Source organism: Lonchura striata, chromosome 3, assembly GCF_050655825.1.
Source record: "Lonchura striata isolate lonStrDom1 chromosome 3, ASM5065582v1, whole genome shotgun sequence".
Taxonomy (NCBI): Eukaryota; Metazoa; Chordata; class Aves; order Passeriformes; family Estrildidae; genus Lonchura; species Lonchura striata.
The window spans coordinates 33,058,168-33,086,062 of record NC_140705.1 but is presented as its reverse complement, the minus strand read 5'-3'; the positions used below and the strand labels follow the sequence as shown (position 1 = coordinate 33,086,062).

General features: G+C 37.8%; 1 long non-coding RNA gene across 2 annotated transcripts in view; it reads right to left on the bottom strand.

Annotated features, from left to right (window-relative positions):
- Positions 1-27,895, bottom strand: part of LOC110479159 (uncharacterized) — a 134,603-nt gene that overhangs the window by 74,865 nt on the left and 31,843 nt on the right. For both annotated transcript variants that reach the window (XR_014953650.1, XR_014953651.1), the window contains exon 1: positions 1-27,895. This exon is cut by the window's left edge; it is cut by the window's right edge and continues 31,843 nt beyond it. This is a non-coding gene — a long non-coding RNA (uncharacterized LOC110479159).

Here is a 27,895-nt window from a genome sequence, read left to right as displayed (position 1 = left end):
CATTTTATGACATTCCATAGTGAAGTTGATTTGGCACAATAAAGTTACATTAGCTGAGTTTAGAAAGCCTGCATTCTCTAAGAACCTTGTTAATTGTAATGTAAATGCTGCATCTTCCTGTCTGCTGGCTGTATATGATGACCTTTCCATTGAAGCAAATCAGTCCCAAATGAAAGAGGCAAAAAAAGTTTGCAATAGATAAAATTGGTACATGGCAAAGGCTCTGCACATTTCATGTCTAAATTTGTTTATTACATAGTTGCTCAGTTCTCTAAATCTCTTAAAATAGGAAGACATTTAAATAAACTAATTCTGTGTTTGTGTTCATGTTTGCATTTTATCTCACATTTTTATATCATAGGATCATTTTCAGGCCTCCTTTTGGGGATGTCCCAAAAAATTATTAATGCCAAATCTGAGTACTTTAGGTAACATAGGTAGTCAACACGTACTAAAACCACCTACCTTTATATATTAAATTTCTAGCAAATAAATGCCAGTTAATGAAATGGCTTTAATATATCCACATCATATATAAATATAAATGTAAATGTAAATGTAAATGTAAATGTAAATGTAAATGCAAATGTAAATATATATAAAACCAATGCCAACAAGGTATTTTATAATTGTGATTTTAAACCCTTGTTTGGCATCACATCAAATTAAGAACTTGGTAGGACTAGGTTGGATGTACATGGCAAAACTGAATTTTATCTTAGATGAAAAAAGTCCAGTGGAATTGATACACAGAGACATAAATGTTAAATAGGTAGAATAAAGCTAAACACGTCAGAGTTTCATGATGAGACTACTCCGTAAACACATAAGTCTACAAAGAATTGTTTGCAATCAAGTGATGTCAAAACCAATGTTCACCCAAATTAGGTACTGGGAGTGCAAATCCCCAGTGACTATTTCAAAACTTCTTTGGGCTGCTATTTTCTTTCAAAACAAATTTAGCCAAAAACATAACAGTGTATGAAAGAACATCTTTCTTCATGTGTACAATTTTACTGTCTTTTTCTTTCCAGAAAACTTTATCAGATAAAGCAGCCCAATTTGTGAGTCTCTTTGAGAAGAAAGAAGGGATTAACTATTTATTTTTTTGCAGTATCTTGTCCTTATCAAGACTAACCTGTTTCTTGATCCTGGTTACTCACTTGACTCTTATGAGTTTGTCCTGCAAAGCCAAACTTTTTGCCTACAACCCCAAACCTGCAAAGGTTTAATTACAAATTGTATTCAATGCTTTCATAGCAGTGTCTTACTCATTTTCAGATCACTAATGTGATAAAATTTGACTACTGTAGAATGATAAAGAAACAATTCGTGCTAATTTTCTTGCAGCTTCAAACATAGTTTATGATATTTTCTTTTGTCTGATATGAAAGGTTTTTATTAATATTTTCTGAGATACTTTCTAAATAGTTTGTTATTCAGCATGTTATTTTTCACGACTCTTAAACATGATCGGTTCCCAGTAGACTTATTTTGAGGTTATAGTTTTAATGCTGTTATTGTTTTTGCAACTGTGTAATCGTTTTGCTGAGTGAAATTGTGTGGGCAAAAAAACTGCTCATCCTAACTTGAAGTAAAGGCCAATTAGTTTTGGAACATTTTAGTTGTAGTTCCTAAGAGCTAGGAAAAAACCATCAGGAATACTTGCAGCAAAACCAAAATAGGCCATGTGTCTGTCTCATCAGACAAAGAAATATGATTATTGTATTTTCCCCAGTACTTACTTATAAGGGTAGAGAAAAGAGAGTAGTTTGGATATGAATGTTTTATATCTGCTCTCATATTGATGATATTGTCTTATGATTAACAAGTGTTAAGGCTGAAAGAATTGCTAAAAGATGATGTAATATGAAGTCTCTTTTCCCTTATTTTTTTCAGATTAATGTCTTTCCCTTATTTTCTTTGGATTCAAGCTTGGATGATGACAATGATATGTGTTGATTTTTAGATAGCGAATGCAGAACACACTTTCTGCACTGTTTATTGCAAATTTTCACACTTTACAAATATATAGTTCTTTCTGCATAGACTTGCAAGTTGATGTCAGGGAAGCTTACAAAATTGAGAGATATGATATATTCAAATAAGGCTTGCTTTCTAAACCAGTTAAACCAGATAAATCAATTAAAGCAAATAAAGCTCTATTTGCATTTAAATATCAATTTGTGATGTCAAATGGAATTGGTAGTACATGAGTGATTTAAGAATTCATGAGGTTTTAGAGGGATAACACAGAATGTGCAATCATACACCCAATAAGGCAGAGCTCTCAGGCTCAAGGGGTTACCTTGGGCAGCAATCCCATACAAAGGGAGAGGCCCCAGCTGCAGATCCTCTGCTCTGACCAGGACAGACTCAACAGACCTCCTCTGGTGAGTCTCCTTTCACACCCTCATTGAGTCTGGTCTGTGGTCAGATATGGACATGTTAGCCAGGACCAGTCTGTACTAAGAGGCTGAAGCCAAATATCACATGGCTGAGGTCAGACACAAGTCACTGACTGGAGGGCCTTGATCCCTGCTGGAGCAGGTGCACCTGCCATGGATGAAATTGTCCACTCAGGGCACACAAGATTAGGGAATATCGACCTGTAAATCAGGTAATAAAGGTTTCTCAGAAACAGATGTCTCTTGGTTTTTACAGCTGGTCATAAGACTATCTAATCAAGTAAGTGCCACCAAGATAGTCTTGCCTAACAGAAGGGGTAAGGCCATAACGATAAAGATTATTTGCTGAAGATAAGTGCCTACTTTCAAATTCCTATAATTTGCAACAATTTAATTTCTACTTCCTATGCTTTAAATACAAAGGCCTCAACCCCTACAGAGACCTGCTTTTCACTGCATCTCTTCCTTCTCTTTGTTTTCCATAACGCTATCAGACCGGGTCCTTTTATGTTACCAAACCTTTCTCCTAATCTTGCCTTTATGTTCTCTGCCAAGCCATTTTCTAGTAAATTCTTGAAATAATGTCTGTTCTCATGCCATATCTCATACCGACAGTCTCTTCCCACATTCTTACATAACTTCCACTCAGCATCAGTAACCTTGACAGCCATTCTCATCCAATGTGTGAAATCAGGTCTTGCTTTGCCCACTTTCTGACAGCAAATAAATCCCAAAATTAGGGTCCCAACTCTTCCCAGCACTTCCAAGCAATGGACCTTCAGAGTATATTAGGTTCCTCTATCAGAGAGCACCTTTCAATGCACAGTAAAGTTCTGTACCACCTGTACATTCTTGGACACCAGCTTCATCTCTTCCAAACTTACCTTCATCTAGGGCTGAATAAAGCATGACTGGTTGTGCTCGACAGCATAGCCCCATGTGATCCCTTTCTTTTTTTTCCCAAAGAAGAATGGATTTCTTTGTCGGAGAAATAGAACTTTAATCTTATGACTCTGTAAAAGCACTATTACTGTCAGTGATAACCTTTCCTTTGCCTTTACAATTATTAATACTCCAATCTTTAAAAGTAAATGCCATAAATCTTCCCCAAAGCATTTTTAATGTGGCAGAACTTTGTTATTCATTCTTAAACTCTGACACTAGATTAATCAATCCAGCTTCCTTTTTAATCCCCTTCCTCCTTTTTCTTGACTTGTATGATTATGTTTAAGAGTTTTATCCATGGAGGGATGGATAGGAAAGAAGGTGTCAATGTGCCATCACATATGTACAAATACATTTACAAATACATATTCAAACATATTAATTAAATAAAACACAGATTATCTTCCAGCCCCAGAGCAGTTATGATACAACAGGTATCGTAGCAGTAACGACAGCATTAGTTTAAAAAAAAATCAGTCATATCTAGCAGTGTCTGCAGCCAAAATCCCACCTTGCATCAGTATATCAGCAACAATGGTCCTTTGTCCTTGAAAGATTTTCTCTATATTTACTACCCTAATAGTTTGTCTTCTAAATATAATTTTGACAGCATAAGCATTTTAAATATTTAAGAGAAACAGAAAATTTATTTGCAGCACTATTACAAATGTATTCAGTCATGTATTGACTCTGCTGGTGTACCACTCCTCAGAGAAGATAGCATTTCCTGATTTTTATATTTCCTTATTATGCTAAAACATTCACAGCATATCAGAGAAGTATTAAGTCTTTGAATTCTTACCTTGGACCTAAATAATGTGTAACAAGAAAGATATATAAAATTGTAGGGAATTTGAGAATTGACTGTAATTACAGTTTATGATGTCACCACTGTGTGAAGTGTGTGAATGTGGTTTTATGCCCTCAGGAAAACGCACACAGTCCTAAAAAAGTCTCACCACATCAAAACCTTCAAAAACTAAACAGCGAAGTTCTGGGACTTCAGATAGTATTAATGACTTGAATTTTATCCAGAAGCAAGTGGAAAACTAGAGAATCACAGTATCAATTACATTGGAAAAAAACTCTGAGAACCTCTTGGCCAAACACCACCATGTCAATTAGACCATGACACTGAATGCCATGGCCAATAGTTTCTTTAACACCTCCAGGGATGGCTATTACACCAGCTTCCTAGGCAGCCCATTCCAATGTTTAGCAACCCTTTCTGTGAAGCAATTCTCCTGATGTCAAGCCTGAACCTCCCCAGATGCAGCTTCAGGCTGTGTTCTCTTATCCTGTCATACCTTATCTGGGAGAACAGACTGACCCCCAGCTGGCTAAAACCTCCTTTCAGGTAAATTGTAGAGAGTAGTAAGGTCATTCTTGAGCCTCCTTTTCTCCAGGCTAAACACCCTCAGTTTCCTCAGCTGCTCCTCATAAGACTTGTGCTACAGACCCTTCAAAAGCTCTATTGCCCTTCTCTGGACTCACTCCAGCACCTCAATGTCCTTCTTGTAGTGAAGGGCCCAGAAATGGAACAGCATTCAAGGTATGGCCTCACCAGTGCTGAGTTAAGGGGCACAATCACTCCCCTAGTCTTGTTGGTCACACTATGCTTGATACAAGCCTGGATGACATTTGTTTTCTTGGTCACCTGGGCACATGCTGGCTCACATTCAGCTGCTGACCAGCATGCCTCAGGCCCTTTTCCACCAGGCAGAGTTCCAGGAACTTTTCCTCCCTACTTACTGCCACAGCAGGTCTGCATGGACCTGCTGTAGGCAAAGTGTGGGACCCAGCACCTGGGCTTGCTGAACCTCACACCACTGGTCTCAGTCCATCTCTCAAGCCTGTGCAAATCCTTCAGCAGAGCCATCCTACCCTCTAGGAAATTGGCTGTCTCATGCAGATTGGGGTCATCCATGAATTCACTGAGGATATACTCAGTCTCCTCATCCAGGCTGAGAATAAGAAATAAAAGTAAATAGAGATAATTCAGACCTGCTTGTATTGGTTAAAAACCAATATGCCAACATGATGAAAAAGCTGGAGTTTATGAGTGTACTATATATCCTTGTGTATTCAAGATGATATATAATATGCTCCTTTTAAATGATCTAATACTGCAGTCTTTTCTACAGGACATATGTTGCTTGTCATTGATGGCAAGATGGTGGAAAGTATTCCCTCCTGCTCCTGTCTAGTTATCAAGCAGAATCAAAACTTAGTTCTCATGGCTTCCCAATATTTTGACAGAGCCAAGAACGCAAAATGTTTTTTCTTTTAACAACTTACAGCAGTACAGAAGGAATTTCTAGAATGACTTTCACAGTAACTGTGGTGTTTCATCCCAGTTCTCTGTGTTCCCAGTAGCATTCACGTACTTAATGGTGTGAGTGTAAGAGCAAATAATTTAAAAGACAAACATATTTCTTCAATGAGAAATTAATTTCCCACTTTCAGTGAAGTAACTGGATGAATGAATTTGAACAAGCACCCCTGTCTGTCTCTTGACTCACATCCCTGACTTTACAACACTCTCTACAGCCCATTCCATTAATTTCTGGGGACAAGCAGCAACCAGCCCATCAAGGAGAGAAAAGAAGAGAAAAAAGGAAACAAAAGAATATTCCCATGAGGAAGTGATTTTCCAGTAGAGATTATAGTGTCCCAGAGCTTTTGGAAAGCCATCAGTGGGATGTCAAAACAAAACAAAAACAATGTTGAAAGGTTAGATTTAATTATTGGATGAGCTACTAGAATGAGTGTAATTTAAGAACTTTTCTTCTAAAACTCTCTGTCCCCTTTACGGCTGTAGGAGAGACTATTATAAGCAGAAAGGGAAAAAATGGTGATCTGACTAAGATTTAAGATTCTTGAACTTGATTAGTCTGGATGTTTAAAAAAACCACCTTGAATAAAAACTTTATGTGAAACCCTGATTGAAGTGTTTGGTTTCAGGAAAATAAGTTATTAATTTGACATTTGTTTATTTATAAGATAGTGTGTTAAGCTGTGATTCAAAACAAGCAAGATTCATCAGTCCTTAAATGAAAATACTCCCTCACCTATAAATAATCATCATCATTGACAGTGCTTTTAGAATCCTATTCAAAGAATTTTCAAGAATTTCTTTCCAAGAAGCTCTGCCTAGAGAAATTGCAAAAATTAGTTTGAAAAGACCATTTAGTGCTCTCTTTTTTTCCTTGTATTTTCTTTCTTTAATATTTAAATACTGTGATTTGCTCTTGTAGAGTATGAATACTTACTTTTTCATCTAAGATTACTTTATGCTTAACCCTTTGAATTAAGTAAAGGAACAACTGGATAGCTTATTCACAGCCCTGATGTAGCCTTCCATTTTCCATAACTCCTGCTTTTCTACAAATGGTGTAAAGATAAAAATTATGTTTCTCAGGCAACAACAGGGACAGTGGAAATGTCTTCTTTGCAAGAGCTAGCTGAACCATAACTTACATGAAATTTTAGACTTAAAAACTGACATCCAGCTTTTCTTACCTTTGCAAAGTATTAGGCACTGATGGGTCTGTATTCCTTATTTTTACGACTTTGATAAATTACATTAAAATAGTGAGGTTGTAGCACCCATCTTTATACCTATTTGTAAGGCAGACTTTTAAATTATTTTCATGTCCAAGAAAAAAAAATTCAAATAATTAAAATTTAATTGTTTATCTCTTCTGTGACTTGTTTGTAAGGATTATATTAGGTAAACCTTGTTGTGTTTTGATGTTCGCAAGGTCTCAAGCTCAAACTCCATAACATTACTCTTAGACATTATAATCCAAGCAACTTCACTAGTTGCAATAGCTGTCACTGGACTACAGTAAACCCACTGTATCAGATAGAAGATTCTGTCTGTGTACTGTGCTTATACATACAAAAAGTATAGGAATGAAAAGATTAATTCAGTGAGTAGGAGGATCTTCAAGTATAATACTGACCCTGCTTCCCAAGTAAACAGAGTCAATAGCTGTTTCAAATTAAAACCACAATTCAAACATAAGTGGCAATGGTATGAAAGTAAAAATTACTGTAATTTCAAAATTATTGAAAATTCAGAATCTTTAAATAAGAATCCTTGCACATATTTAATTCTGAATTAATGTTGATTCTGAGAGATGAAGAAAGAATCACCACACAAAGAAGCTTTAGTGTCAGTCCCCTGTATGTACAGACAGTGCTGTCATGCCATGGAAACTGTGTTTTTAAATATAGAAACAGTACATCTGTATGACTTACTTTAAAGTAGAGCTGTGTTTTCAGTCAGTGGCATCTGCCAGATTGTGGGTGATGTTAGATCATGGCAATATGGTTAAATTTGTGAGTTTGTGTATAATTACATTACAGGGGAAAAGAATGTGCTTCACTGCCAGAAAAGGAGGAGAGAATTAAAGAGTGAAAAGAGCTACTCAGTGAAGAGAAATTCTGCAAGACAAAGCTGACACAGGTTCCATATTCAGAATTTGGTAGTGAGGAAAATATTTACCATAGCTTTTCATTTTGCCTTCATTCTTCTGGTTTTACGGGATTTAACCAGTTGCACTTAAAAGTTGCACATCTTCTAGTATGCCATAAGAATATCTTTAATCTTTGTTATTATCAGACCAAATATTGCTTTCAGCTTCACAAATTTTAGATGCATTTAAATCCTCCTGTGTAACTGATGATCTTTTCCATCTGGATTTAAACCACAACAATGGTATAGATGTTACCAGGTTATAGTGTTATTCCATTACAAAAAGAGAACTGACAATTTAACCTAAAAGGAAAAGTTAGTAGTTTAGTCTCTCTTTTTTCCTAGGTGAGTTTTTCTGCATGTTCCCTTTCCCCTTCCCCCCATCCTTGCTACATCCTCTCAGTGATCTGCACAATCCAGTTCACTTCATACAAAGAAGCAGGAACCCTCCTTACAATACTGAATACATAAAGCTTCTGCTTTCAAAAATGCTGGTTACTGAGTATATAGCACAGGGCTATGTCCCACATCATACTGTTCATTGAATGGTTGCAGGAGGTTTCTTTCAAAAGCACAGAAAACTTTTCATTGTCTCTGCTGAAATGGGGGCCAAAACAAGCTCTTCACTTCTGAATAAATGAGAGGTGCATTAAAAAAAGCTGTCATGCCAGTCACACTACCCAGGACTTGCCTGATAGGTAAAAGCAGCAACAACAGAACAGCTATTTCCTTACCCTATGTTCATTCCCAATATAGAAATACAAGTTTTGGTACATTTGTATAATTTTCCAGAAGCGTAGGCATCATAGAGGGTAGGATTGTTTAACCCTGGTTAAAGGTCCCTGTGAAGCTAAAGTTTCATATAACCTCACTTATTTTAATGTTTTCAAGTTACAGTATAAGCCTGAGACATTTCTCACTGATGGAATGAAAATAGTACTGGTAACTTTAGCTCTCTGACTCATCCACCAGTGATGAGGGGGAGAACGTTGCCTTCTAACTCATTCACTTTCTGTGGTCTAGTGTTCAGCCACGATGTCTTGGCTTGTGCCTACTTTATCTGGGACTTCCAGATGGTCTCTTATCCAAGTACAGGACAAGCCCAGGAATGCTAAGCTTCTGTGATCATTTGCATAAGACGCAATGCAATTGGAATTTGCCTTTACTCTAGCTCCATCTTCAGTGGAGTTCAGACCAGCTGAGTGTGTCTGTCCCTTGATGTACAATAAGTTTTGTTAAAATACCAGAACAGTTTGCTGATTGTGCATTGCATTTACTGGGAAGAGTGGAGCAGGTAAAACAGAATCAACATTTTGAAAAAATACTTAGAAACAAGCTGAGGATTTTTTCAAAAATTTTCAAAGATAAAATCTTGTGCTTTTTCTCTCTTTCTCAAGAGATGCTTCATTTTGATCTTCAACACCAGAAAGCTCCTAGCTTAATTCATTAAAATGTACTCCAGCTATGTAGTTGAGGAGAGGTAATTTCTCATTTAGAAACGCATCAGCCATTGCATCAACCTCCCACACAGATATAAAAATATGAAAACTGGAAATATAAAGTCAGAAAAAGAAAGGAATGTAATGGGTCATTAATTCCTATGGCAGGTTGCCACATAGTTAGGGTAAGGTGACAGACTTCAGTATATCCAAAAATGTAAAAATAAAATTTTGTAAGAATAAAAATTAGGAATTAATCAACCTAGAAATATTCAAGACCTTTTTGTCAGTCTAGAAGCATAATATCACAACATTAGGAAAAGAGCATGACAGAGTTTTGGTCTGGAAATTAAAATACTGGGGAAAAGGGCTTACATATTCCAGCACAAAAACTTTGCTGCAGGCAACATTCACTCCTGCCTAGAAAAAAGCACTACTGTTGTCATTGTAAACAAATGTCATGATCTGTCCAGTGATAAGCCTGGACAACATTTTGTTAAAAAAAGGATCAGCTGTTCACATATGAGAAATAGTGGGGTAAGAAACTTTGATTTTATTGTTTTGTGAAAAGACACAAGCAAAATACAGTCTGCTTTCCTCCACTCCCATCCCCAGTAAGTGGAGAAAAGGTCCTAAAACAAAAAGATGTGTATGAAATATGTTACTATGGTGGTCTGGATCTGGCAAGAGATTGAAGCAAGGCAGAATATGGCTTCTTGTAGCTTAAAACAGATCAATTGATGAATGTGTTAGGCTGCTGGCAGCCAAAGAGTATAGCAATGGATTTATTTTGTCCTGTCATTTGATTATACCCACTGAAGCTCATTAAGAAACAATATAATTTATAATCATTTTCCATTTGTTGAAACAAACAGTACATGTGCCATGAAAATCTCACAGAATATCTGTTTCTTATTTAAAAGAGCAAAAAGAAAAAGTAACAGTCTCAAATGTGAGCACTTGTGTCAACAGATCTTGTCAGCAGGGAAAAATAGGTTTGCCCCAAAACAGTAATTCAGTGCTTCTGAAGTATGTGTAAGCAGCCTTGTGTTGTGAGGAAGACGTGCAATATGTAAATGCAATGTAGCCACTATAGATTCAAAACTTTATCTAGCATCACTTGTAATGTATATAATTTCTGCGAGATTCCAGAAGGATTTTGTATATATTTAAAAAAACAATATGCTAATGTGTTAAGATTTATATAAAAGAAAATATTTTTTTTAATTATTGTTAAGTGGGAGAATAGCTTACTGGAATAAGTAGCCCTAGACCCTGGGAAAACTTCTGAATGTGCCCAAATAGTCAGAAGAAATATGTGCTCTAGATGGGAAAAAATATATTTTAAAATTATTCCCTTATACTGGATTTGGTTGCATTAAAAACTTTGCCTTTTCACTGTCAAAAATAAATTCTAACCAAATTTTAACCAGATCCCCAAGCTCAGTGCAGCTTAGAATGGCCAGGCATATTCTACTTAGTAATTGTAAATTAAAAGATGATTCAGATCTTACTTACGGAACCACAGATTAAGTTCCTCCAGTGATTTTAAAAACATAGTTTAGGAGATAAAAACATCTAGGCCAAAAACCATGGAACCACACACTGGGTCTGACACCACACAGATTAGTTTTGTCACTGTGAGACTGGCCACAAGCAGCACACCTCAAGAGTCAATACTGCTTCATGTTTTCATTAATAACCTAGATGATGATAAATCCAAATCCTCCCTGTCACAGAACCCAGATGGGTTCTGCCCTTTAGCCTTGATGGCATCACATCAGTGCCTGCTAGAGCCTGTGGATCTAATGTGCCAGCCCAACAGGATCCACAGAATCCAATAAACTATATTGTCCCACCTGGCTGAAGGCAGGGCCCCTCTAGTCCATGACACAGTATTTGTTATTCCCTTCTTGTAAATACAAATAAAAAGTATCTTTATTAATATCAGAACTAATATCAGCCTTTCTACCCTCTTTGGAACCTACCCACTGGAAACTGAAGCAGCAATTTCCCTGGAAATTTTGCACAAAAGTGTTTCTCTTTTATAATTTTTTCCCTATCAGTTCAAACACCCATACCTCTAGGGCTGAGGTAGACTTTCCATCCCATTTCCTAGCCTCTTCTTTATGGAACCTCAGGCAAACTGCATTTGCCCCATGGTTTATATCCTTTCCCTCAAAGAGAGGAACTCTTATTTCTAATACCTGAGGTACCTCTTTGTACAGGTAAGAGTAGAACATATCCTTTTTGAATTGCTGAATTTCCCATAACAGTTTTTCCACAGCCAAGATGCAGGTCCATAGGAATGAAAAGAGACTTCCTTTCTCTTGACAGAGTTGGCTAGCCAATTCAGCCACCATTTTTCCTTCATCATCTTTCCAGGTCATTACCACAAATGAAGGAATTGGCATATGCTGATGATGTGCTCTATACAAACTTTCACTACAGGGGTCATGTTCACTTGACTTCATCTGGATAGTTGTTCATTTGGGTAACTTCTCATAGTCTAGATCATTATAAATCACATTAGCACCGCTAATTCCTTCAGGTACTGAAAACCTCCCTCCATATTCATCCAGTTGTCTGGGTTACATATAGCATCTTCCTTAAAGGCATTAGTTTCATTCATGCCTGAATAGAATCGTCTTCAGAGGCTAAGGACTTGTGTCCCTTTTACAATTTTCTTGTCAATGCCTCCTTCCCAAAGAAGTGATCCCAGCTGCTCCAATTCTGGCATTAGAGCAGCCAAGTGACAATGTGTTCACCTGGATGACAGCTAGAATCTTTTTGCATATCCTGTAGCTTCTTCAGGAATAGGAATTGAGTTGTTACTGCCTCATTTATGAATTCTGCCTCTTCCTCCTCCTCTTCTTGTAATGGCTGTGCTTTGGAGTAGTCTGCTTTGTCCAGTTCTTCCTCCTTTCTCCTTCTAGCAGTAATTCCCTTTCTAAGTGATCTGACTTCCAGTATTTCTTCTTGTGCATAGGAGTGACTGATACCAGAACAGGTTTATTTTCGGGTTTGGCTGCAGTGCAGGGATTGGATTAGCTGTGGTGTCTGTTGTTTTGTTCTCAGATCCACAGACCTTCTCTTCCCTTTGAGGGCAATGCACATGGCTCAAAAGACATGGACCAGGCTCCAGCACATGATGTTCTACTGATTTGTGTCTCTCTAGAATTCACAGGATCGCAGCATACTTTTTCCAGATATTTTAGTAGTTATTCAGGATTCTGGACTTGTTCAGGGGTAAAGTTCCAAAACACCAGAGGTGCCTGCTGTCCTTGGTACTTTTCCATTCTATCCCACACATCCTGCCAGTCATAGCTATCCAGACTCAGGGCAGATCTCTGGGTGGTGTTCTTAAAGAGGTGTTTAACCTTAAGCAAGATATGCAACACATTCAGGAGGCATAGTAAGAGGAACATGCTGGTTGAACATCCCAAGGATATTCAACATTCTCAAGAGCTGGCCTGGAGGCTCCTTCTTTAGGGAGAAATGGTAAAATGTGTAATTATTAATAGTTCTTATAGATGATTCTTGAAATATGGAGATTACATCAATACTGAGTAGAAATATCACATTAGTCTCACATCTAGTCATTTTACCTTATCATAAGACAGTATTACACAAAATGAGCAGCAAAATTATAACCTTAATTCAACCCCAGAACAACAGGAAACACATGCAGCAAGCAAGGTGTTGCATACATAATCCTGGGAGCAAGTGCACCAACTCTGAGAGTAAATAAATCATCACTGCGACCAATGACTATTAAATTAATACAATGAATGCTTGTAATAAATTTGTTTTAACATGTTCTGGTCACATCTGTCATTATCTCAACACTTCAAGCCCCAAACTGGGCCTCATAAAGGATTGTTGTGATTTAACCTAGCAGGATAAACACCTCACTGTCCTGCAGTGGGATAGGAAAGAAAATTGGGAAAAAAATGGTAAAACTCATGGTTTGAGATAAAGACAGTTTAATAGGACATAAAAGGAAGGTAAAATAATAATGATGAAAGAATATGCAAAGTAGGTGGTGCACAATGCAGTTGCTCATCACTGTCCTCCCAGTTTAGTGTCCAATAGCAAGAGCTGAAGAATAAGAGTGTCAGAGATGAGTTTTGTAAGTGAAACCACAGTGGGCTTTGACAGTGGCAGAAGAGTATTTCCATGACTATTTTATGTGGCAGAGGGGGGTAAAGAGAGACACAGAAGTCATTACCGAAAGACACAGAGGGGTAATTTTACTTCCATATATTTGTCATCTGAAAGTCTCCTGGATTACTTGAGCCATTTAATTGAATTTAATCTTCTCCAACATAGGTCTGCTTGAGAGAAAAAGGAAGTAACCTCAGCCACTTTGAGCCTCATACTGCCACAATAACAGTAGGATGCAGTAGGATGGCCTTGGGGGTGTCTAAAGAAGTAAACATGTAGATATGTAAGTTTTCTTCATTCATTTAAAAACATAACATTTCCCAAGGAGACATAGAATGATAGAATCATTAAGGTTGAAAGAGACCTCCAAGATCATCAAGTCCAACCTTTAACTGAACACAACCATATCACCTAAACCACAGCACTCAGTGCTACATGAAGTCACTTCTTCAATACCTCTAGGGATGGTGACAGTTCCATCTCCCTGGGCAGCCCATTTCAATGCTTAACCATCCTTTCAGCAGACAAATGCTTCCTGATGTCCAAACGGAACCTCCTCTGGTGCAGCTTGAGGCCATTTCCTCTTGTCCTGCCACAGGTTGCCTGGGAGAACAAGTCAACCTCCATCTCCTTACCGGTAGTTCTAGAGAGTAATAAATTCTCACTGGAGCTGCCTTTTCTCCAGGCTAAACCCTGGTTCCCACAGCCTCTCATAGGATTTAATCTCTAGACCCTTCACTGGATTTGTTGCCTTTTTCTGGGCATGCCTCAGTATCTCAATGTCATTCTTGAAGTGAAGGGCCCATATTCTGACCATCAAGCAATTCTTGAAGGAAGAATTTTGGCCAGACCACAAATTAAAAATGTGTTTTAGCCAAATCTAGAGAAATCATGAACGCTTCAAAGGATGAATTATTATCCAAGGGTCAGAGTGAGTACAAAGCCCTCTGTGTTTGCGGTAAACAGCAAACCAGCTCTGAAAATCCAACAGACTATACTGAACAGGGAAAACAATGTAGCCTTTTATTTGATCACATGCACTCAACCAGCAAGTTTATAGTGCTCACCCATGAGAAAACAGCTTTTTTACTTTAGGCAAATAGATAAAGCTCTCTCAGTATTCCTTTGTTTCCCCTGCAGTGTATATGGTGCAAACACTGGGCTAGTGGGCTGGGAGTGCACCTGTTGGAAATGAGAACCATTCCATTGACGTCAAAGACTCTAAGCTCCAGCAGCACCAAGTGAGAACCTGGCTTAGAATACATTTGACATTTGCTATATGTTAAATTTTTAATTTAAAAATTAATTCTTCTGTCCCTTTTTCCAAGCAAAAGTCTGTCATAGTTGCTGCCCAGCTCATATACCCCTGTGAAATAGTCTGAAATCCAGAGCTGTACTTAAATTACAAAAAGAGAAAAGAAAAAAAGAGACAAAAAAAAGAAAAATAAATAGTCTTTTTTGCCCACTTACTTAGGAGAAGGAGTAATTAATAAACAAAGAAAAATAAATAGATCAATATTTGACTTTGCCTTTTGACACCTTTAATCAAACTTGTTGTCTTTAATTTTAGACACTTTTATAATTAACTTCTGCTAATTGCTCAGACTCAGGCTGACAATGAACTGTTCAGTTATTTATGATATACTTTTAAAAATAGCTTCTCAGTTTAATAAAGCTTCTCAGAAAGTAAAAAATAGCACTAAGATAACAAGAATCTCATTCCTATTTTGCAGTGCCTTTTTCAAGGTTAGGACTTGGACCCTAACTTTCCAAGATCCTCACAACTCACAACTGCTGCTGAAACAGACACCTGCTCTTGACTTGGTGTACATGCACCCTTGTGTGGATCTGTCCTGGTGGAAGGGGACTCTGCACAGCCTTGGAATCAAGACTAAATATCTGTGGTACACACATAAGTCATAGAGTTTCCAAGCAGGGTTGAGAGGGCTTTAAATTAAACTTGCCAGGGGAGGGAAACCTCAGCGCACCCCACTCCTACCAGTTTGATGCCTGTGTCAGCAATAGATGCCCAGAGCCTGGAAAGAGGTCACAGGTCAGCAGAAGTACCTGCAGAGCAGCCCAAAGGAATTCCAACCATTCCAGCCAGGAAGCCAGTCTCACTGGGGGCCCAATTTAAATGTCTCAATGCAAACAGACAGAGAATGGGAAATAAGCAAGAGGAGTCAAAGGAATGACCATGCCAGCAGGGTTATGATCTTAGTGATATCATGGAGACATAGTTGGATGAATCCTGTGACTGGAGTGTTGGGATGGAAGGACACGGGCTCTTTCAGAAAGACAAGCAGAGGAGATGAGGACATTGGCACTCTCTGTAGTGACCAGCTGGAGAACATGATGTTTGGTGTGGTATGGATGAGGAGATGACTGAGAGCTTATGGGTGAGAATTAAAGGGAGGGGAGGTGATGTTGCAGCAGGCGTTTGACACAAGCTACCTGACCAGAAAGACAAAAAAGATGAAGGCATAAGCAATCCAGGAGGTTCCTGGAATATGCTGAGGATAATTTCTTCTCCAAGTGATAGAGGAGCCAACAAGGAGAGGTGCTATGCTGAACCTTATTCTTGCCCATGAGGAGGGCTGGTGGAAAATTTGGACAGCAACCATGAAATGTTGGAATTCAGCATCAAGGGCAGTGAGGAGGGTACACTGCAAGCTCACTATCTTGAACTTCAGTAGAGCAGATTTTGGCCTCTTTAAGGATCTGCTTGGTCACATACCCTGGGATAAAGTCCTGGAGGGAAAACAGGCTCAAGAAAGTTGTTTAATATTCAAGGATCACCTAATCCAAGACATTTAACTCTCTGTGCACTCAGCTCCAGGCTCTCTAATATGTTGTCTAGGATGCAGATACTAACCTGCCATTAGACATCTTCAGGATTCAAGTGTTCATGACAGAGCCCTTTATTTAGACTCCCTTTAAAATTAAGGGAGAGAAACAGTCATTCCTTGGCTGGGATGTGTTCTTGGAGAACCAAACTTTGAAGAGGACCATCTTAAATGCATACTTTTTCTACAGTGATCTACATGTCTGGAATAATTATTTCAGACAAAATGTTAACATGCAAACTGAGGTGCACAAAAAAATACTAAATCAATTAGAAAATAAAATTAAAATTAAAACAATACTGAAAGAAATTACTTTGCAGCTACAGTGTCACAAAGATGTGAGCATGGGTCTTCCACTCCAGAGGACCATGTGGCAGGAAGCATTGCTGATAACCAGTGCTAAGAGAGACTTTGAAGACTAGTGTGCAGAGGGGAGTCTGCTCGTCTGCTCCCTGACATCTTCCTTATCTACTCTCTGTCTCCCCTGTCTTGGACACTCCATAGAACAGGGGTTTCTCAAGCAGATGTTGACCAAAGAGTCAGTCACCGATATTATGTCAACTCTTTTTGGGTGCACTTATTTTATATATTTGGCCTCTGGCACAATATTTAACCATGACTTCTACATACTCATTATTCATTTCATTATTTGAAAGCTCAAAGTTTGTTCTCCTGGACAGTAAGTTGGAGTTCTTGCAACAGTAAAAGCTGGAGTTTTTTGGAGGTGTGTAGCTGTTTAGTGTTGGATTTCAACTCACTTCCTCACTTCCTCAGGGAGCATGTGTGCCCCCTTGAGTTACACATAATAAACTCAAACCTGTTTCAGCTCAGTGAAATTATTTTGCTAGTGACTTAAGGTTTAGGAATGAGCTTATCTGCAGCAATATATCTGTATTGCTCTGTTCATGTCAGGGAAGACTTTGACATACACACATATACATTTTTATTGTCATAGTGTTTTTTAAAAGTATTCCTCTATCTTGGTTTATTGTAGTTTGAAGACATGCTGAACATTTTTTCTTTGGACTTGTTTAGGATGATGAGTGACTTTTTAGAGGGTTTGGGCAGATTAATTTGTGAGTTACAATGATATACAATATAATGTAAACAGTTTTATTTACTGGATATAAAAATTCATCTATAATTGAATGCACACTGGATTATATGCCTGTTGCAGAGGCGGTAGGGCAGGCACTGTGGAGCTGTACCTGTTTATTGCAGGTGACTTGAAAGTAACAGTGCTATCAAATTTGCACACCTGAGCCACCACGATATGATTTCACCCTTAGCAGCCTGATCTCACATGTCGGCAACGTGAAAAAGAGCCTTTGTTTCCAAGGCCCCTTTCTGAATGCAACATAAACTGGTAGCAAATAAAGTAGGCATCTAGCTGCCATCTCTCACTAGCTTATATAAAACTAATTGCATGTTGTCACATATTTTTAGTGATGTGGTGTGAAAACTTCATGCTACTTGATCCCATTCTTTCAGCACTTGTGCCCTGGTGATCATGAAACCATTTCAAAATACTTTTTCATGGAGTTTAACGCCAGAAGAAACAAATAAAGGACCTGCACTGACCTCTCCTCTGTCACAGGTGATTGCATTGCAGTTAGTTATCCTTGTATTGAGTTCAGTGATCCAGGAGAGGCTGTGTCTGCCCCATGCTGGGCACAGCCTGTTCCAGTCAGCTCTGGCAGATCCATTGCAGGGTCCAGCTGAGCCCAGCAGCCACAGTGGTGGTGACCCGGGGAAAGTGTACTTAGAAAAGGGCAAAATACTGCTTGGCAGAGAAGGGTGAGGAAAGCTGTGAGAGAAACAGCCCTGAAGACAGCAAGGTCCATGGAAAAGGAGAGAAGGGGTGTGCTCCAGGTGCTGGACCACAGGGGCTCTCCAGCTCTTGGAGGAGACCACAGATGATGCAGATTGCTCCCATGAAACCCTTGAAAGTTCACAGCAGACCAGATATTTATGGCAGATGCCATGCAGGAGCAGGTGGTTGCGCACTTGAAGGAAGTTGCAACTTGTGAAGACCCACCACAGGATCAGGCTCCTGGTGGGACCTATGGCCTGTGGGGAGGCCACACAGGGAGAAGTTTCCTGGTAAGAATGGTGAACCTGTGAGGGTCCCACACTTCAGCAAAGGATAACTGTGTGGAGAAAGGAGCAGCAGAGGGGAGCTATTATGGACTGAACAAATCTTATTCCCCAGCCCTCTGCACTGCTGAGGGAGGAGGGATTCCAGGAATCTGGAACGGTAAGTGAAGCTGAGCCTGAGAAAAGGAAAGAAAAATGGCTACAAGTTGTCTCTAAAAAACAAGACAAAACCAGAAAATTCACCAAAGTTATTCAGATACTATTTAATACAGTGTATTAAACCAATGTTTAGAGAAATCACATTTAGTTTTAAATAATCCAAACAATGTCCTTCTACCAATACCCCTGAAAGTTGTTTTGAGGTTTTCCTGCCTTTATGAATAGGAAATTCTTAGGGTAAACTGGTCAAAGGTTAGCTTTCAGCCACAAGAACTGGAAGGTTTTGCAAACTAGACTGAACAAATGTAAGGCTTGTCTTCTATCTGTTAGTGACTAGGTGCAGTGTCTGCTCTGCCTTTCAACTTTAAACCACTTAAGTTTCACAGCAGAAGGGTTTTTCTTCCAGATTCTTGATTACTTTTTAGCTTTTTCCCCAACTCTGATGGGGTACCATGTCCTCCAACAGATCTGGTTATCAGGATGAGTCTAGCAGCATCTTGCTAATGCTGTGTTTACAGGCAAGAACATGGTGCATTAACATGTAATTCTATATTCTTTTTCATATGTCCAGAAAACTGTAGCAGTTGAGCAGTTGTATCTGTCCCAGCATTGGACAGAGTCATTTATCTAAAGTATATCTCTTTGGTTCCCAGGAGAAAGTCTCTAAACTCTTGACTCTGCCTGCATACTTGATTCTCATGCAATCTTGTATTTCTCTGCACTTATTCATATTGTATGGAGTGACTCATTCAAAATGTTACAGAGAGGTGTCTTGCATCTCTATAATGATGTGGGGAGAAAATTAAGAGTATATGGGAACATTTTTTCTTTTTTTTTTTTTTTTTGTGCTGAGCTTCATGGACATCTGCTACTATCCTGGAATGAGTCATAACTTTAAAGCATAATTCTACAGTACATAGTGTAACTTTATTCACTAGATTTAAGTGGGTGTGTGATTCCTGCGTAAAATATTTATGCTATTTTCTCTGTACAGGAATGCCTATTTGCCTCAATTTGCACAACTTTTCATTACTAAGCTGGTTCTAGAAGTGTTGAGAAGCAAGGGAATGCACCTTTTAAAGAGAAATGAGGAAAGGAGGGGTTCTGCCTTGTTCCTGGGGTGCACAAGTGCAGGGAGCTGGGGTGGGGGCCGAGGGGCTCTCAGCCCCACGTGCTGCTGCTGTATCTGCAGCGATGCATGACTCACTCTCACAGGACCCTGAGTGGCTGCCAGAATTAGCATCCAGCCTGCAGTTTTGAAAAGAGCTGGGCCCTCTTTGCTGTGACAGTTTACATTGCATCCTGGGATCCCTTACAAAGTAGTATTTTTATTTGCCTCGGTAAATCACCCATCAACAATGTCTGGTTTTCTGCAAAAAAAGCAGAGTTTGAACTTCCTCCCACACTTCTGATAAGAGTATAAATCTTCCTGCACACAAATTAACTGAATCTTATACAAATGAGGGATGTTTCAGGCTGAGGTTCAAGAAATATAGCTAGTGAAAGAGCTGGATTTGCCTTATTTTGATTTTTACTCCTATTGGTTTACAGAACTAGTGTTACAAGGAATAGCCAAAAGCTATTTCTATTTGGGAAAAAAAAAAAAAAAAAAAAAGCCAGGCTTGTATAAACAGGATACAGTACAGCAACCTTCATCTCAGGTGATTTTGATGTTTAGAATATTATTTACTATACTACAGCAGAGAGTCCTCTGGCTTTACAAAAAGGTACTTTATGGATTTGTTTAAGATACAAATACTATGGTATGATTTTATCAAGATGATAAAAGAAATATGTTTACCTTACTCTGATGTAATTTCAGGTTTACTTTCTCTGAAAGCTAATTAAACCAACACAAGTATTTGTGCTTCATTTCTGTTTCACTCAGATATGATTTTAATATAAATTATAGGAAAGTACTTTCCAGACAATTTCACAATGTGCACTGCGGAGACCTGTTTTGAGTGGCTATGATCTCCTGACCAGCATTTCTGTATGAAATCACGGGTATAACTGTTGCCTTAAAATACTGAGCACCAAGATTTCCTAAAAATAGCCAAAAATACATTCAGTCAGAAATTAATGTTGTTATAGGTATTTAGGAACATGGCAGTTCCATGCAACAATGCACTCTGTGCTAATTCAAAATCCTAATGGATTTTCATATAGAAAATATCTATTCTGGCCAATTTTTACAGAGATAGAGTATTTTTGCAGGCTTTAGAGCTCTGCAACAAAAACAAGCACAGTCTAAAGAAATAAAAAATATTCCTAACATTTAAACTCCCTTTAAGGTTTCCAGTCAGTAGAGCTCATGGTCCAGCTATCCTGAAAATATATCATCAGTTGGGGAGAGTGGGGAGGAAGAGAGGAAGAAAAATATGAAAAATAATAGTGTCATAATTTTTTTTTTCTTTTTATCACTGGTAATTAAAAAGCAAAATAGTTAATTTCTACCTTCTGAAGCCAAGTGTTTGCTATCTAGTTCTTGACTATCTTGCATGTTTTTAATTAATTTTGTGTTTGGATTGGAAGGCTCTTATCCCAAACGTCAACTTTTCCCTTTTGCATTAGCGGATTTTTAATGTTCTGGTTATATTGCCAAGAAAGTTTGACAGAAAAGATTATAAGGTATCCTGAAATGGCCCAGTTCATTAGCCTTTCTGGATGTGAAGTATTCTTTTCCACAGGCAACCTCTAACAAAATAGGCATAGTGCATATGGAAATATCTGGAAATATCAATTAGAAATACACTAAACAGATCTCAGTTTTTCTAATAAAATACTTTATTTGTTCCACTGGCAGAGACTATAGTTTCCTGCCCAAATTACCTTAATGGCATTCAATCAAAAGAATTTCCCAAAGTCTGTTGTAAAACTGAATAAGTGACCTAGAGCTACATAGAAATTATATGATTTATTCTCCTTCCTTAAATTACTTGCAAATACTTGGTTATCTATAAAAGGGAAAGAAAACTGGCAACAGTTCAGAGTGTTTCAGGCCACCTTTGTCTTATGCTTTTGTTTTGCAAAACAAAAATGTGACTATTTACTTGAGCATGCATAAACTTAGCCAACCTTTTATCTATTCTCTGCAATGCAGCAAAAAAATACTATTTTTATAAAGATATTTGTAACTATGACAAGATAATTAAAGACCAGGGCTCATAAATAAAAAATGTGTTCACCGAGGCCATTCTCTGCTTTGTCCATCTCATAAAATGAAAGAGATGAAAAATATGCTGAACTTTTCCCAAGAAATAATCAAAAAAAAAGAAGGGGGGATTTGTGCAATCATCTTCCTCAAAGGAAATTTTTCTTTCTACTGTAAAAAAAAAAAAAAAAGGAGAAGAAGATGAAGAAAGAAAAATATGGAATATATTTAACCAAACTCTTCCACAACAAATGAGGGATTGGGAAATTATTTGGTCCATATGTGTATACAACACATTTTAGGCTTGTGTCAAGCATAGACTTGTTAGAGATACACTATACTGCAAATAAATCTACAATTAATCACCCCACATGGGTACTCAGAAACACAGTTTTGCTTAGTCCAGTTTGTTTAAAGAAGTTAATTAAAACACACATAAGCTTAACCTGCTAGTGTTGGCTTTCTCCAGGGGAGAATCCTTTTCCCGTGTCAGATTTCTCAGCAAGTGGTCAGCAGGGTGCTGGAGATCGATCCTCTCCTGCACAAAGGAGGCTGTGTCTGGCAGCGCCTTCTCTGTGAGCACTCCAGGACTTAGAGCTTACTCCTTCTCTCATTCCAAAATAGCCTGAATTTGGGGACCTTCCAGACCTGCTAAAAAACCATCTGTTTGGGAAGTGGGAGAGCTTGGAAAAGGCAGAAGATGTACTTGCTACAACAGAGAAAGGCAGAAATGAGCTTTTGTAAATAGCTGACTAACAGGTTTTTTTTGACTGATCCCCTTGTTTTAAAGTCTGCATCATATTGTTTGTCCTCATTTCAGGCTTTTAAATCTTGGAAAGAGGACATTTCACTTATTGCTAATATAAAAAGTGTGGCAATTAACTGTAGAAACTCATAGATATGAAACATCAGTGCGTACTGTACACAATTTCTGTGATTTCTCTGCATGAAAAAATGCTTGCAGACTAAAAATTATTTTTATGGAAACAATGTCGACACACAAAAAACTGAAAAACTTATTGGAAGCTGCATTGAATGGTGCTGATTCATTTTCACACTTGACTTTATTGTCACTGAATATGTCTGGACATTTATGTTACCCTAATGCAGCATTGAGATGTGTGAAGGCTAATTCTCTTTGTATTACTATTAAATGTAATAGTGATCATAATGATTGTAAATAGATTTTTCAATACATAATTTCTAAACCTATATATGGAAGACATGGAGTATATTCCTGCCACAAGAGCTAAAAACCCCCCCAAACCCATGATGATCCAAATTCTTTATTTTGGAAAAAATAAAGAAGCATTCTAAGCTTGTCATCAATATAAGAATGTTTTTTAGTCCCTCTATATAGCATCTCTGCAGACCTTCATAAAACAAACATTATACTCAACAAAAAACAAAACTAAACAAAAAAGTCAACAACAACAAAAAAAAACTGCAACCAGATTCTGAGCTCTTTAGTTCATAATGGAACAAATTAATTGTATATGTTTCATAAATACAACCGGGAAAAAAAATCTCCCTGATGTGTTTGTCAGCTCTGTTGCATAAACGTGCTGAATGCCTTATGAAAATAGTATCATAAGAAATCACACTGAACTTCCAGATGGAGCTCCAGAAAAGGATTTCCTTTTAGCCGCATTTCTAAGCTTCTTGCAGATGCCTTAAATACTGTCAGACACCTAAACCAGCAATAGATGTGAGAGCTGAGGTACCTGAATTCCTGCCTCGGCAGCTGGTCAGCTGCAAGTCTCTTGAGAGCCCACAATACAACAGGGTTATTGACTTCTGTGGAAGCTTAGGTACTCTAGGTGAAAACAACTATGCTTAGGTGTCTTAACCTGAACTGAATCTTCCATTTGAGAAGGAATTATGTGGATATTTTGCCAAAGAAATCCCAAACTGAATAGACACTGGTGGGATTTTTTTTCATTTTTCTCTACACTTTTTTTGAGTTTGTGTTTGGAAAAATTACACCATTCAACAGTGAGCACACTCCAAAACTTTTCAAAAAGACATTTTCAGCAGCTTTACAGAAAAAAATCAAATCATTTACTAATGAGAGAAGCAACTGTAAGAACATGTTATTTCATTTTTCTGTTTACAATTTTGAATGTTATTTTCATTTTTTAATCTCTCAAGAGCTGTGTCCTCCTTTCTAAAAGCTAGCAGATGCACATGCCTTCTAAGTCAAGATTCTCATGTTTTCATATTCCAGGAACTATGGCATGGCATATGTTGTCATACCCTATAACACTGTTTGACAGATTTCTGCTGTATTTACTAGGGAGCCTTTAAATAAATCATGGTACAAGAGAAGCAATGTGAAACTAAGAAACATTCATTAGCATGGAGGAGCCCTAGAACTCCAGTGCTATGAAACAGAGTTTATGTAAAGTATTTAGGAAGCTGGCTCTATGGGAGATTCAGGGAATGAATGGCTTTCATCAAAGAGCAAATGTAGGGTTCACTTTAAGTGGGAGCCATAATAAAGTCATTCAAACTACTAGGGGAAAAGATGGGTTTGCTGTCTCTCAGACCCATCTTTCTCACCCCTCAATTAAGCACCCATGGTGTAATTACAGGCTTTCCCAAACTGCATTATTCAGTTGCCCTGCATCAGCCAGTTAATTCTTTCCTAGGGTCAATGGACAGAAACCTAGAGTCACAGGATACAAACAGTATACATTACATCCTCTGGACACCGCTAGACAACAAGGCAGGTTGGGTTTGCCATGGCTGCACCAAGAGGGTGCATACTTACTGCATGGTACACAGTGTCCCTTTTCCACGAGGCTGTTTCTGCACAGAAATCCCTTCACTGGGATCATGTTCCCCTGCCCAAAAAAGTGTTTGTAGCCACAGAGGTTTTAGCGCAACTGCAGATCCTGCACGTAACACCAGGCCAAGGAAGCTTGACAGACAGACCTCCTCCTGGACAAAGAAAGCACATTCATTTCCCATTTTCAAGCAGGGTTTCTTTCTATCCCTTACTCCTTCCCACACAAATTGCAATCTCTATATCCTCACAGTTACCACTGGCCCCTCACCATCTCTTTAACAGAATGCTGCAGCCAGGTCTGCCTGTATTTTGAAATATATGAGTTTCTTACTTCTTCCACATGACTGGCTTGAGCGCTTGGCTTCTGCTAAACCTAATATTTGGAATATTATAGGTTCCTGAATGAATTAATCAGTGCAAAAGAATAAAACAGACTAGTCTCCATTCAAGAACACAACAGAGGAAACATAACTTTCCAAAACTGCATTGTGGTCTCCAGCCCACAGCCAGAAAACAGGAGGGTGCCAGGAAGCACTCTCTCAATCACCCAAGGACTCACCACAAAGTGCAGGACTATTTGTACTTTTCACAGATAAAGAGTTAGAAGAAACACACTAAACTGAGAAGGAAGAGGTGAAATGCATTTTTTAATGAAAGCATAGCACTACATGCTATAAAAATAGTTCTACATGCAACAAAATTTTGGGCTGCTGTTAATCTTTAGGGATATAAAAATGAAATATATGTGTTTTCCCATAAAGAAATTGCCACAGAAATACTGAACACCTCAGCAGCTGGAATAGGACACAATGAGCAGTGTGTCTACATTGCAAAAAGAGAGGATATCACCTTCCAATAATATTTACATAAAATCCCTTAACATCTTTAACTAAAAGCTGAGAAAATAATACCTGAGATTTTCTAGTGCCATTTTTAACAGCAATTTAATTTAGCTTTATTTATGTCCATGTTTGTTTTGTTTTTTGTTTTTTGGGTTGTTGGTTTTTTGGTTTTTGTTTTGTTTTGTTTTTTACAATATGCAAGTGATTGCATTTCATGCTCATGGAAAATGGATTTCAAAATAATTTCAAAAGCCACATTTAACTGTAAGGTTAGAAGGCATTGAGACTGGAAGTCTGTGCATATTTGTGTAATCAGGGAACAGGACAAATACCTTGTGTCTTATCAGCATTGCCAGGTAATTTAAGCAGTATCTTTCAGTTTGTAAAGTTATGGTCCATCAGTAGAGTAACATACCAGGGATCATTACAGAATAGACTTGAATTACAGATAATTTAGAGAGAAATCTGTTCACATAAAACAAAGCTAGATTCTTTAGAAACAGTTAATCTTAAAAATTATTCATTTGCTTCTTGAATAGGGTAAAATCCAGCTATACTTCCCCATGCAATATAAATATCTATAAACATTGAGTTAAATGTCAGCTAGAAGGAATCCCTCTTGCATTAAACTGAAATAGAAGCTTGATATAAACACTTGTTTAAACCAGTTTATTTTTAATAAGACAAAACCTTAAATCTGGACTGACATCTCAGATTTAGGCAGGGGATTTCTGCAAATCCGAATGTTAGTTCAATGCCATAATCATTTCTATTTGGCACAAGACCAGCTCTTGTTTCTACTATTTTTGAAATCACAGGCAAAACCACAGGCAACTGGATCCCTCCTAGGAAAGATTTGGATAAACAGCAAAGAGAGTATAATATTCTTCCGTCTTTTAGTCACAAAAAGAATATTATTTTAATTTCTGTTTTCCTCATTTTCACTGTTCAATGATTACAGTAATTGAAAGAAAAATAAATGAAATATATGTTTTTGCTACTTAGATATAATACTGTTCTAAATACTCAACATATTTTAACAATATCAGGACTGTTGATAAAAAGCCAAACAAAGCAGCATCCCTCTTCTCTCTTTTCAAGATGAAGAAAATACTCTTTCAAAGAAGGTAATATTGCGAAGAATCCCTCATTAAACCAGTGTCAGAGGCAAATTCTGAGGCAATTGGAGCTGAAAATGTAGCTAACAGGGACACACTTGTCATTGTCTCCTAAACTGTTTTTCACTGAATTATCTTCCCATATCCCAATTACTGTTTTTGATCCAAAGTGTTTTAGTACTCTTTTTATAACTAATTATGGTCCTCGTGTCTTTCAGCTCTGCTAAATGAATAAAATACCTTCTAGGAGTATGAATGACTGAGTAAACTGGATTTAGTCTGGAAAAGAGAGAGCTAGGGAGGTGGGTGATGGATAGAACTCTCAAAAATTATGATGACATAGGCAGGGTGGATAGGATGTGACTATTCATTCTGTTTTGCAATAGAAAAAAATATAGGATAGGAAAGAAAAGAAGAAGGGGAAAAATATGTCTGACACCAGACACCTGGCAATAAGAACTCTGACAAATGATGCTGTGGGTGCAAAGTTTATGGACAGCTAAGGGCAGTCTTTATAAACAGATGGAAAAAACATTCACTGATGGTCACTGAAGCCCCAGAAACCACATATAGCTCAGGAAATTCACAGAACCAAAAATAACTGAAGTTTAGGAGAGAATTATCCTGTACTTTTCTTTATCCTCCATTTGCACAGCTGGAGTCTGCTGCTGGAGATATGTACTGAGCTACCTGCACAGTTACTGAAGTGGTATGGGCCTGCTAATTTTTCCTGTGAAAAATGGTATGTTTATTAATAATAAGTGGCTTTATTTATTTTCTCCACAACATTTTTTAAACTTATTTTTTGCAGATTTAAAAAAAATCTAGATTTCAAAGTATTAATTTGGATGTGAAATTATATTTAAAATATGTCATGATCTGCAGAACTAGGATGCAGAAATATAAATTTTGTATGTTTTTAAATGTATATATGAATGAATAAATTTGTTTACGCTAACTGCTTCTTTAAATCTAACCAGTGCACAAAGTAAATTTTACAATGTTAAGCAGAATAATGCTGTGCTTTGAATAGATTCTGAAGTCAGATTCTTAAGGGGCTATGCTGGTTTTGAGACCATCAGGGCAATTAAACTCCAACAAGCCATTCTCCTTCCCATCCTTTCCAGTAAGGGAGGGACAATAACTGAGAGATTATGAGTCAAAATAACCATTTCCTAAAAGCATAGAGCAGTGGAACAAAATGCACACAATAACAACAGGAATATTAATGGTAAAATCATACAAAAGAGAAGGTGTTTTACCAACAGGAGGGTATTCACCAGTGGGAACAAAAACACTTCCTGAAGGTCGCACCCACGTGGTCTCCAGAAAAAGGCAATATGGTGGCTGTTCCTCTACCTACACCACCTGGTACTGAGAAAATTGAGAACTTCCAGTCCTGGCACTCCTTGTTTCCTGACGAATCCCTATCCCCAGCAATGATGT